At 47.9% G+C, this 13,448-nt stretch overlaps 1 protein-coding gene across 1 annotated transcript in view; it reads left to right on the forward strand.

The window, feature by feature from the left end:
* The first annotated feature begins 2,559 nt into the window (after nucleotides 1–2,559).
* fndc3ba (fibronectin type III domain containing 3Ba) overlaps nucleotides 2,560–13,448 on the forward strand; it is a 345,490-nt gene continuing 334,601 nt past the window's right edge. Inside the window, exon 1 of the mRNA XM_059991776.1 lies at nucleotides 2,560–2,791. The gene's annotated coding sequence lies outside the window, so the exon portion shown is untranslated. The remainder of the gene's footprint in view (nucleotides 2,792–13,448) is intronic.

The raw sequence follows: 13,448 nt of genomic DNA on the forward strand, positions 1-13,448 counted from the left end.
AAAATCCATGGTGTTTTTATTTCAGAGGATCTGTCCTGGGCAATTATGAAGAAAAAACTGCAACTCCTCCACTTAGAAGCTTGCAAAGTTCTGGTGTGACATCTAACTTTGTTTCAATTTCTGCAGATGTGCTGCGAAGATATATCGACTGGCTGCATTACAGCCTGGTATGGAAATGTCTTGTATGTAAACATCTGGTCTGAAAAATTCTACAAAAAGTAGCAGCTATGATCGGTAAAGCCCTGCCCATCCCACCAGCAAGCACATCTACAGTACATGAAACACTGTCGCTGGAAAGCAGCAGTCATCATCAGGGACCCCCCACCACCCATGACATGCTCTCTTCTTGCTCCTGCTATCAGGAAGGATGTCTGGGAGCTTCAGCACTCACAGCATGATGTCCAGGGACAGTTTTTACCCTTAAACCACCAGGCTCATGGCCAGAGGGGGTAACAATGCAACTTCGTTCACAGCATCATTGAAACGTTCTCACAACCCACACTTTCAAAGATTCTTCATCGTGTGTTCTTGATATTTATTGCTTGTTTACTATTATTATTATTCCTTTCTTTTTGTAGTTGCATAGTTTGGTGTCTTTTGCACACTGGTTGAATACTCAAGTTAGTGCGGTCTTTCATTGATTATTGTATTATGGATCTATTGAGTATGTCTGCAAGAAAATGAAAATGTGACATATATCCTTTGATCATAAAATTTACTTTGAAGTTTAAAATGAACAAACAAAATAATAATAATAAGCAATAAATATTGAGAACATGAGATGAAGAGTTTTTGAATGTGAGTCAGTCCATAGGTTGTGGGAACAGCTCAGTGTTCGTGTGAGTGAAGTTATTTCCTCTGGTTCAGGAGGCTGATGGTTGAGGGGTAAGAAGCTGGTGGTGTGGGACCTGAAGCTCCTGTATCTCCTGCCAGGTGGCAGCAGCGAGGACAGAGCATGGCCTGGGTGGTGGGAGTCCTTGATGATGGACGTTCCTTCCTGCTCCATGTAGATCTGCTTGGTGGTGAGGGGGACTTCACCTGTGATGGACTGGATTTCACAGTCGGACAAAGAAGCACAGTGGAAAACTAAACACAAATGATCTGCTCTAGAGGGATTCTCTCATTTAGAAGTAGAGGTCAATTGTTAAGGGTAAAAGGTGAAAATGAAGGGGAACTTCTTCACTCAGAGGATGGTGAGAGGTGAAATGAGCTGCCAGTGCAGATGGGTGGATGTGGATTCAATTACAACATTTAACAAACATTTGTATATGTACATGGATGGAATGGGTATGGAGTGCTCTGGTCCGTGTGCCAATTGACTGAAATTATCCCTCTGTTTCAAGAGCTTGATGGTTGACAGGTCTTTAGACAGGCAATTGAGCAGGTGGGAACTGGACCTGCTGAGTTCCTCCAGCAGACTTCTGAACCTTCCCATAGCCTTGGCCCAAAACCTCATCTCTTTATTGCTCTCCATAGATGCAGCCTGACCTGCTGAGTTCCTCCGTCATTTTATGTGTGTTACTTTGGAGTTCCAACATCTGCAGAATTTCCTGGATTTCTGAACCTTCCATAAGTCACACCTGGACTTCTTGTAGAGATCTGGATCACCAGTCTTGAATGCCACAGATTTAGCCCTCTGCCATCAGATTTCTTAATAGCCCATGAATGCAAACTCACTAATTTTGCTCAATTTCTGCACTACTTGTTTAATTTTTAATATATAATTCTTTATTTTATGTCTTGCTGCCTAAACACAAGTTTCGCAGCAGCTCAGTACCGTTGTGTTTAGTGCAACGCTATTACAGTTCGAGGCATTGAAGTTCCAAGCTCACTTTTAGCGCCCTCTGTAAGAAAGTTTTTATATTCTTCCCCTGGAATGTGCGGGTTTCCTCCGGGTGCTCCAGTTTCCTCCCGCAGTCCAAAGACTGACGGGTTAATTGGCCATTGTAACTTGTCCTGTGATTGGGCTACAGTTAAACAGGTAGATGGAGCTCGTCAACCTGGGAAGGCAGTCTGTCTAAGACAGGGAAACTCTGATTTCAAACCTCTGCTGCTTTACGGCTATATCCACTCATGGGAAAGGCTTCGGGAGTAAATCCTGAGGACAAATCCGGAGTTGGAGTCCCTAAGGCAGTGTGACGTTGCCTTCAACCTCGCTCTGGCAACTCCTGCGACGACACTGGTGCCAAGCTGTATTGGCCCTTGCCCTTCCCTTGGACAACATCGGTGGCATGGAGAAGGGAGACTGGCTGCTTGGGCAACCGCTGGTCTCCCATACAACCCTGCCCAGGCCTGTGTCCTGGAGAGGGCACAGATCCATGGTCTCATGAGACTAACGGATGCCACACACAACAGGTGAGTGGCTCGTTGGGCCGAAGGGCCAGTTCTGCGCTGTATCTCTAAATAAATAAACAAGCGGGCAAACCTGATTCTGATTCGGATTGACTGTTACAGATTTCGAAGTCTACCGTCTCCTGGCATCCTGCTTGACAATGTAAGGCCAGGTTTTGGAAGCTGAAAATCCTCTCCCCGCCCGTTCTGCAAAGAGCCGGCCAGGCGTCACAGAAATGTTTCTGGCGGGTGTGTGTATTAGGTCGAATACGGTAGCGGCAGGCTGGGAGTCTGGCAATGTGTGCGTTTGTTCTAACATGGCGCAAGCCGTTTTTTATCCAATTTCTGAGACGGGGAACTGTAACTGAGGGCTTTTTTGTGAACGGCCGGGGGAAATAGAGGGATCTGCGAGCCGGGTGAGAGAGACACACACACACACACAACACAATCAGATTCGAAGGTAAGAGATTTTAAACGAACAAAACCCTTTGGCGAATTGAGAGAGAGAGAAAAAACAACTGTTGTTACAGAAGGTTATGAAATCCACATCCTTTTGAACCGTGTCTTTTTTTTTCCATGGAATTAAGCTTGGATTTTTCCTCTGTGTGTATGTGTGAGAGAAAGAGTGCAGTGAAGTTTCTAATGACGATAAGGGAACCTACACACAGGGGAGTCCAAGAGGGAGAAAAGTTTGCAAAGTTTAAAACTTTTTTTTGTATGTGAATGTTTTTCCTTCGACTCTTTCGCTGCTGCCCCGGGGATCGGTTGGGCTCTGAGATTTGCTTTATAACATTTTCCTTAATATTCAATTATTATCCCCTCTTTCAATCTTGCACTTTCCCCCATACAATTATTTTTTTTTGTGTGTGTGTGTGGGGGGGGGGGTAATGTCCGTGGAAAGCAACAGCTTTTGATTTGCAGAAGCCGGTTTGCAACAGGAGGGGTTTCTCTCCCCCCCCACACAACCACCACTCACCCCCTCCTCTTTCCAAGGCGGTTAAGTATTGTGCTTATTTCTTGTCTCCCCCCCCCCCCCCCAGGTTATTTCAGTTATAACGAGGGGGGCAGTGAGATTGGTAGCCACCAGACAGGGAAACTTAAGAAAAGGGTTAAAATAAGAGGAGATTGTGTCTATCGTGAGGTGTGCGTGCCACGTATTTTGTTTCAGGACGGACACACACATAACTAATTTCAGTCTCTTAACCCCCCCCCCCCGTTAGAATTTAATATAAAAATACTTCTAAAAATAATATTTGCCGAGGAGATACAGTGTGTGTGTGTGACCAGTGACTGCATTCCCAGCATACCCCCGCATTCCAGACAGACTCCTAACCCCACTGGAATGGAATGGGAGATGTGTGTGCAAATTTCCGACCCATTGAGAGAAGGCGTGAGTCATGATCCGGACCGGCCAAAGTCAGAACTCGAAGATCATTTTTTTGAGAGGGGGAATAAATCTAATTCACCGTCTTCATTATAATTTTAAACAAAAAGTTCCCTGCCACTCTCTTGACAATCCTGAAACGTGAAGTCGAGTGTGTGAGAAGGGAAATTAACGTTGGTGTTTCCATGGAGTGTGTGAGAGACAATTATGCCCTGGGGCTGCGGGTTGTTTCAGAGTGGTTAAGGGGTCACACTATAGACCAGGAGAGAGGGATAGGAGGGATAAGGGGAGGAGAGAGAGAAGGAGAGGGTAATTGGAGAAGATGAGGGGAGACGGGAGGGGGAGAAAGGTGGGCACGGAAGGAGGTAGGGGGAGAGAGGAGAGAGAAAGAGAGATTAAGACTTTTCTCCAGATTGCGTCAGGTGTCGCTCCCTCCCCGAGAGAAGCTGGAAAAAAGCTGCAGCCGAGATCTTGCTTTCAAAAAAAATCTGGATGCATGGGTCAGATTGGAGAAAGGCGAGAGGCAGGCACAGGCACATTATTGCAGTCTGCTCTTTCGGATTGCATGGTAATTCAAGTTTTTTTCTCCTGACGTGTAGCAGTGAGTTTGGGTGAAATGATTGATTTATTTTTAATTTATATTATTTTCTCGATCTTTTAGCTCTGGTGTGGTTTCTCTATTGTGACTGGGATTTAAAATTGCTTTATTTTCGTGGCCGGTATGGCGGGGGTGGGGGGAATCTGCAATCTTTCTAGAAAGTGTAGTGTGTTTTGTTGAGAGGAATTAGGTTTCAGAGGGACAATGAATCAGCCATGCTGGAATGGCAGAGCAGACTCGATGGGCTGAATGGCCATATCGGCTGAGTGTGCTGGGCTTCCAGACATCCCTTCTTCCCCCGCCATCCTAGTCAGTTTTCCAACAAGGTGAATAATTGGGATGGATTTCACACATTCCGGCTGTCAGTTTCACCCAGACCAGGAGTTCTTCAGGAAGTTTAATTAAAAAAAAAGCTTTATACAGAGTGTGTATAAAGGTGTGCAGGAGGGGCAGCACCTTTGGTGAAGGGGCTTGTCATATCCATTCTGGGGCAGTTCACTGGACACTCAGCTCTTACCTGTGGCTCCAAGTAGCTGTTTGTAGGTGACGGCAGCCACACCCTGGTACACCGGTTCCTTCAGCAGGCTGGCTGAACTCAGTGAGGGACCCGGCGAGATAGGGGCATGCCTGTCCTAGCACGTGAAGTCGGGCTTGGCAGACTGGGTGGATGAGATCTCCAGCGGCCAGGAAGATAACGCTCCGTGGAGAGCGAAGGGCACAGGAGACGTCATGGTCATCCACTGCAAGCAAGGAAGACCCCAGTTGTGACAACCACTGGACCCGGACTTCTGAGATCCGGAAGGTGGAATTGCCCCAGTGCAACGGCTTTTCCGCTTTAAAAACTCCCACATTGTCGGACATGATGGAGAGCTGTCACCACCACCAACAGTCGCAGATTCGCCCAGGCCAGGAAGGGTGCCAGTCCTGGGGATGGTTGAGGAAGAGGAGGAGTTACTGCTGTGGGTCACAATATTTCAATAAGGAGCATTTCACTGTGGGATGTTTCTGTGTTGGCTTGGTGCCAGGATTGGTAAAGGGCTGACGAAAGGTCAAAGATGAGGGGCAGCATAGAGCTCCCGCTCAATCAGCCAGGACCTTCCGGATTCAGCAGGCCCAAGGTAGGACTAGGCAAATGACAATCGGCACAGTCTCGATGAAGGGTCTGTGTCTTTCCTCTTGTGCTCTGAGTGTAAACCTGAGGACTGTCTGTCTAAACACGCCTCTCCCTCCACCAGCCCTGTGTGAGAAGTTCCTTATTTATTTAACGCACGCAGCGTAGTGGACAACAAAACACTATTACAGCTCGAGGCATTGGAGTTCGCAGTTCATCCCGGCATCTTCTGAAAAATCTCTGTATTTCATCCCCGTTGAATATGTGGGTTTCCTCTGGGTGATCTGGTTTCCTCCCACAGTCCAAAGATGTACTAGTTAGTAGGTTAATGGTCATTGTAAATTGTCCAGTGATTAGTCTGGGGTTAAATCAGTGGGTTGCTGGGCTGCGAGGCTCGAAGGGCCAGAAAGGCCTGTTCCACAGTGTATCAGTAAATGAATGCATATTAAAACATGCAGTGAAATGTATCGGAAAAAGTGTAATATCATGGCATTTGTCAGGGTTGTTTAACGTCATTTCCAGTACACAAGTGTAAAGGAGTCAAAATAATTGTTACTCCGGATCCAAAGCAGCACAATAAAACACAGTAACATAAAGAACAGAATAATAATAATAAAAAACACAGTCAATATAAGTACAGAAGATAGTTTATATACACAGATTGATTGTATGTGCATACAGTGACACTAGGCACAGAAGTGTCTGTACATAAGGTGACTGACAGGAAATGATGAAGTAGTGGTGGCTGGGGTGTGGAGGGGTGGGATAGTGGTGGAGGTGTTGATCAAACTCACTGCTTGGGGAAAGGAACTGTTTTTGAGTCTGGTGGTCCTGGTGTGGATGCTATGTAGCTTCCTATCGTGAAATATGTTGTTTTGCACTGATAAATTACAATAAAGAAGATATATATCGATCTAGGAGGTCATTTGTGTTAACAAACAACATAATGTAAATATGTGCTGGGGCAACAGGCAAGCATCGCCCCACATTCCAGTAACAACACTGGAATGTTTTGTCCACAATATTCAGCAAAACAAGCACAAACAACAACAATAACTATAGAGAAGTAAGTTCCTTTCCCACCTTCCCTCCAACCCCAGGGCAAGTTGCTTCTGGCCCTCAAGTCCTTGGCCTCAGACTCTCAGGCTTCAGGTCTTCAACCTCCAGCCCATAGTCCGCACTCACAGGCGTCAGGCACCTGACCTGTGGACAGGTGGGCCCTGGGGCCTCAACCTTTGGGCCTTCAGACTCGCTGAATTTGGTCTTTGACCTTCATGCTGCTATTTCTGGGCTTTTCGTGTTTTGGACTTGGACATTTAGTTTTGCCCATTGCCCTCTGGACTTCACTGATGTCTGAATATCAATAGGTAGCGGTTTGCGTGATGTTATGACAGCTCTGAATGTCAGAGTTCAAACTCCAGTTCTGATGCTGTCTGTAAGAAGTTTGTACATCCTTCCCCTGAAAGCATGGATTTCCTCTGGGTGCTCCGGTTTTCTCCCACAATCCAAACAACGTGCGTGCCAGTGGGTTAATTGCTCATTGCGAATTGTCCTGTGATTAGGTTGGGGTTGCTGAGTGGGGTGGCTTGTTGGGCCGGAAGAGTCTGGCCGTTCTGTATCTCTTTTAAAAAAACGCAGGACTACCTGATGATGGGTTTGACTTTCAGGCCTCAAACTCCAGACTCGCGTGTTCCTCTAGACAGGCGGGCCTCCTATCAACCTGTGAAAGTGACACACTGAGGAGTCAGTGGCCACGACTCTGAGCTGAGATATCTCCAGCCAAACACCAGCCTTGAGTGTGGGGGATTGTATCCCACCATCCCTCGCGCTCCTGTTCCACAGGGTGTTGGCGGCGCATTGGCAGTCAGTGCATCACCATACATTGCCGATGAATACCGATTGGCATTCAGTTCTTACCTGTCTGTATGGAGTTTGTACGTCCTCCCTGTGAACCTTGTGGGTTTCCACCGGGCGCTCTGGTTCCCTCCCAAATGCCAGACTTACGTGTTAGTAAGCTAGTTTGGGTAATTTGGCGGTAGGAGACCATTGAGACGAAAGGGCCGGTTACGTGCTGTATCTCTAAATAAATAATTCTCAGCTAAAGGAAGTACAGCAGTGGAACAGAAAGGAATAGTCTTGTCTTTTGCCTAGTCCAGCCAGTTAAATTTGATGGATTAATGGGCAGCAGGCTGTTTATACTCCAGCTGTGAGCCCTTTGTAAGCCATTGCTTTCAGGTCCTCTGTTGGTAGGGGTTGACCACGGATGTTACGTGATACGCAAGCTGGTACGAAAGCCAGGGCGGTACGATATGGAGGGCGAGCTGTTGATCGTACAGCAGGCTTCTCCTCTCCATACAGCTGATGATCCAAAGGAACGGCAGAGACTGATACAGTTCGACACCAATGGTTGCCAGTCAGCATGGAACTGAACATAGTAACTCTTTATGGACTCCAGCTCCGGATTTTTCCCTCGCAGTCAACTCCTGAAGCCTTCTCCTTGATGAGCTGCCAACCACAGCTGACGAGCCCCACCTGCCCAAGGTGACTGGTTTTAAGGCGCCAGTAACCCGCCTTTGCCCTGTCTCCTGTCAGTAGAAGCTGTTCAGCTGCGGTTAGTAGCTAAGCCAGACGTGAAGCCAGGAGCTGGACTTGGTTGTCAGAGGCTGTTTGAGCCACATTGCATTGGGAGCATTTAATAGGTAGAGGGAGCTTATCCCCACTACCTTCCCTGACAATGACAACTTTAAGGAACTTGTAAGCAATTACTCCATTAAGCCATTTACTCCGACTGGGGCACAGGCCACTGACAGCAGTTCATCAGAGTCCTCTGTCCTATGCCAGTCTTTCACATTGTCCCCATGTGTAGCCTCATTTCAGAGATCCCTCTTCTCCCGGGAGTGAGGTCTTCGGAGTTTCAGTTGACATTTCTGTCATTCTGGTTCTTATGGGATGGGGTTGCTAGCCCCATACACAACCCTCCTCCTCCTCCAGACGTGGGACTGTGCGTGGCAGAATTTTTGTAAGCAATGCCAAAAATTAATATATGTGCAGGTTGCAGGCGTGCTATGTTGGCACTGGAAGCACAGCGACACACTCTGGCTGCCCCAACACAATTCTCAGACTGCGTTGGTCGTTGATGCAAAAGGATCCATTCACTGTAAGTTTGGAGGTACGGGTGACACTACAGTTAATCTTTCCTCTGTTGGTGCTGCCTGACCTGTTGAGTTCTTCACAGAGGATCCCAACCTGGGGTCCAGGGCATAAAAACATCAGGGAACCCTGTCTAACATTTTGTCTGTGTTGCTCTGGATTTGCAGCAGTTGCTGATTCTTTCTTATTTACAGTCAATCTTCCTTTAATCTTAAATTTAGAAACCAAATTTGTCTCTTTCCTTAGTTAACACATACATATCTCTGTAATAGCCTCCGGGCTTGTAAAGAGATTCAAAGAGAGATACTTCTTAGATCCGTGAATTTACAAAGAAACACCTGTAACCGTTATGCATGTGTTGGTCTCGACCGACCAGAAGGCCATCTACAATGGTTCAAATTGCAATCACTGGCTGGTTTGTGCTGGGGAATTTCCCTGACTTTCAATATCTGTGGTCAGCTGTGATTTTTGGCTCTCTCCCACATTTGCGTGAATTTGAGGGTGACTAGGCGGACATTATCTTTATTCACTGGCAGCTGGCACAGTAATGGTACCTTGTTCTCGTCTCCACGTTCCCCTCACGCTTGAATCCCTGTCCAATTTGATTTGGCTTCTCTGGCGCAATGCGCTAAACTAGTGGTCGCCAACCTGTCAATCGCGATCGACTGGTCTATCTTTGAGACTTTCCCAGTAGATCCCGCAAAAAAAGAAAAATAAATCCACAAATACCGTTGAGAGATTGTTTCTGGGTTGCGGGGTCTTAGTTCTGTTCTTTCTGCCCAGTGCGCATGCACATAGCTCCCCCAAACTACACAGTGTACTTCAGTGGTCCCCAACCACTGGGCCGGGAGGAAACAATGTCAGTCAGCTGCACCTTTCCTCATTCCCTGTCACGGCCGCTGTTGAACTTGAACCCACGTGAGGTCATCAGTCACCTAAACGCAGTGATACCCTCGCGCTAGTTTTCACCTTGCGCGGCCGGCGGGAAGTGCCGATGCTACTGGCCCGGAGTGCGGCCGGTGGGAAGTGCGGATGCTACTGGCCCGGAGCGCGGCCGGCGGGAAGTGCGGATGCTACTGGCCCGGAGCGCGGCCGGCGGGAAGTGCCGATGCTACTGGCCCGGAGCGCGGCCGGCGGGAAGTGCCGATGCTACTGGCCCGGAGCGCGGCCGGCGGGAAGTGCCGATGCTACTGGCCCGGAGCGCGGCCGGCGGGAAGTGCCGATGCTACTGGCCCGGAGCGCGGCCGGCGGGAAGTGCCGATGCTACAGGCCCGGAGCGCGGCCAGCGGGAAGTGCCGATGGTACAGGCCCAGAGCGCGGCCGGTGGGAAGTGCTGATGCTACAGGCCTGGAGCGCAGACAGATGGGCGCTGCCCCTGAACCTGTTCAGCACTGAATGTTCATGGGGAACCCGGTGCTAAAATATTTGCAGACGACCTAATTCGGGCTCAAGGTTTCGTAAGTATCAGAGCAGCTACCTCGCTGCGATCTACTGAACAAACTTTTGTCAGCCGATAGATCCTACAAGGGGGGGCGGGTGCAGGCCAGTCGCTGTCCTCGCTCGGTCGGTTGCTCTCTCTGGACTGTGGCCGCCATGGCCCCAGCACGGGAACCTCCAGCCCTGACCTTGTCCTCTCACCCACCCACGACCAGCTGCACCTGGCCAGGGCGTCTGGTGGCGGGCAGGAGGCTGGAGTTCAGGCCTGGAGGCTGCCTAATGAGTCAATGAAGCCCTCAAAACTGCTTCGGCACCTTGAGTCCAAGCACGCTGCACTTAAAGACAAACCCATTCAGTTTTTTTAGTGGAAAAAATGTGTGCAGCGCGGGACAGCAGCTAAGTGCTGAGAGCTGTGAAAACTAAATTGCTGAATAGACTGAACATAAGGAACCTGCTTCAAGTATTGCTGTATTCCCGTCGTGTTTAACACCCCCCCCCCCCCCACTGTCGGCTGGTCCGCAAGAATATTGTCAATATTAAACCGGTCCGCGGTGCAAATAATGGTGTGTACCACGGTGTTTATGCATTAGTTCTACTTCCGGGTTGCAGGGTTTTATTTCCGGTCTTTTCTGCCCCGGCGCGCATGCGTGTAACTAATCGATCTGGGGTCGATCTTGCCTTTCACTAAGGCCGAGGTAGGGGATCTTGGGCTTAAAAAGGTTGGTGACCACTCCACCAAACTGATGGTAGGCAGCGGAATTGTGGGTTTATTTTTTATTATTTTGAGATACAGTGCAGAACAGGCCCCTCTGGTCACTGAGCTTGGACCAACCAACAACCCACCTGTTTAACCATAGCCTAATCACGGGACAATGTACAACCTACCAAATGGTACTGTGGGAGGAAACCAGAACATCTGGAGAAAACCCATGCGGCCACAAGGAGAACGTACAAAATTTCTTACAGAGATGCGGGAATTGAACCCCGAACTCTGTGACCTGAGCTGTGATACCGTTATGCTAACCACTATGCTACCATGATTTGTGGTTGTTCAATAAACAGTAGTTGGGAATTGTGACGTGTATCAGCTCAGCTGAACGCTCTGAATCTTCGGCAGGCGTGTGTGTTGTTCAATAAATCTTTTGTTCGGAGAGTCTATTAAACCAGAAATTGGAACTGGTTATCTAAATATTGAAAGATTAGCATGATTTATCACGTGAGTGGAAATGTGCAGTGAGATGTGTTGTTTTGCATCAATAACCAGCGCAGCCCGAGGATGTGCTGGGGGCAGTCCCCAGGAGGTGCCAGCTTCCGGTGCCAGCATGGCACGCTCACAACATGCTGACCCTGTCTCAGGATCGGGTTTAATATCACAGCATACCGTTTGTTGTGAAATCTGTGTTTTGTGGCAGCGGTACATTACAATACAAAACAATTGTTGTTCCTTTGGCACACCGGCTGTCAACCTAGCTGCTTCTTTAGCACTTGTCCGTTTGGTCTGGCTCAACACTCAGCACAGCATGACTGGAAAGGAGTCTGCAGGTTCAAATCCAGGATCACTCACCTCAAAGTCCAGCGCAGATGCCACGACACCACTGGCTGGCATGTGTAATAACAGTAAAAACTATAAATTACAACAAGTCTGTACACACAAAAGGAGAGAGAAAAAAATATTGAGCAAGTGTTCATGGTTCATTGTCCTTTCAGAAACCTGATGGTGGAGGGGAAGCAGCTGTTGTTGAAACGTCAGTCTCCCGAACCTCCTCCCTGATGAGAGCAATGAGAAGAGGGTAGGTCCTGGGTGATGGCAGGGCATAACAATGGACTATCTTTCTGAGGCATCGCCCTTTGAATGTGTCCTCATTGCTGGAGAGGCTAGTGTCCACAATGGAGCTGTCTGAGTTTACAACTTTCTGCAAATTTTCCAATCGTGTGCAGTGGCTCCTCAGACCAGATTGAAATATTAGCTTTGATTGTCATATGCTTTGAAAGGGACAGTGAAATGCGTCGTTTACCTCGATGACCAACACACCCTGCGGACGTGCTGGGAACAGCCTGCAAGTTTTGCCATAATTCCCCCATAGCTCACTAACTCTAACCCATACACCTATGGAAAGTGGGAGGAAACTGGATTACTTGGAGGAAACCCATGCATGGGAGAACATGCAAACTCCTTGCAGACTGTGGCATGAATTAAAGCCCTATATGCTGTTCGCTGCCATTGTAAAGTATTACGATAACTGCTGCCAACTAACGTTAATTAAAAAACAGAATTTGCTGGAAGCACTCGGCAGGTCAGGCAGAATCTATGGAGAAAGTGAACCGAATTAACATTTCCGGTCATAGGCCATTGGTCAGCACTAGGAATGAAAGAAGACAGGCTGATGTTGCAGAGAGGGTGAGGAAGGACTGGTAGTGTAGTGGTTAACGTGACAGAGGTGCATGCTTTCTCCCAATCCTCCACAGATGCTGAAATAACTCAGCCAGGTAATTCCAACACTTGTAATCTGTCTTTGCTTCTCAGGTGAATCATAAACTGGAAATGGTCTATTAGATACAGATTTAAATTACACCAGGGGTCACCAAACTTTTTTGCACCGTGGACCGGTTTAATATTGACAATATTCTTGTGGACCAGCCGAGGGGGCGGGGGGGGGGGTGTGTAGGTGTTAATATCGACTGGAATATATGTGATAAGTCAACTATGTCACTTATAAATGGCTAATATACTCAATTTTGTTTCTAAAATGGTTTATCTAACAAATTTAATATTAAACACACAGCGCATATTTTCCTCACATGAATATAGTGATAAGTCAATTATAACTCACTTATAAGTCAATAGCATCATAACATTTTAAGTAACGTTTGGATATTAAATGCACACCGCATATTTTCCTCGTATGAATATATAAAATCATTGCATCACACCAGTGAGATCTATCAGCCAACAAAAGTTTGGCTTGAGGGATGACTTTCAGTAGTTCGCAGCGAGGTAGCTGCTCTGCTACTTACAAAACCCTGTGCCCGAATTAGGTCTTCTGTGAATATTTTAGCACTGGGCTCCTCACGAACATTCGGTGTGGTAAACAGGTTTAGAGGCGGCGCCCATCTGTCCGCGCTCCAAGCCAGTACCAACGGCTCTTCTAGCCGGCTGGTTACCCGAGGCCAACCAGTGATCCCTGGCATGAGGGTATCACTGCGATTAAGCGACTGATGACCTTGCCTGGGTAATGACTTCACGTGTGTTCAAGTTCAACAATGGGTGTGACAGCGAATGAGGAAAGGTGCAGCTGACTCATATCGTTTCATATCGACAAATCATACCGTTTCCTCGCGGCCTGGTAGCACATGCTTTGCGGCCCGGTACAGGTCTGCGACCTGGTGGTTGGGGACCACTGAATTACACCGAGTGGCCACTTTGTTGGAAGCACCTG

This window comes from Hypanus sabinus, chromosome 2, assembly GCF_030144855.1.
Source record: "Hypanus sabinus isolate sHypSab1 chromosome 2, sHypSab1.hap1, whole genome shotgun sequence".
Taxonomy (NCBI): Eukaryota; Metazoa; Chordata; class Chondrichthyes; order Myliobatiformes; family Dasyatidae; genus Hypanus; species Hypanus sabinus.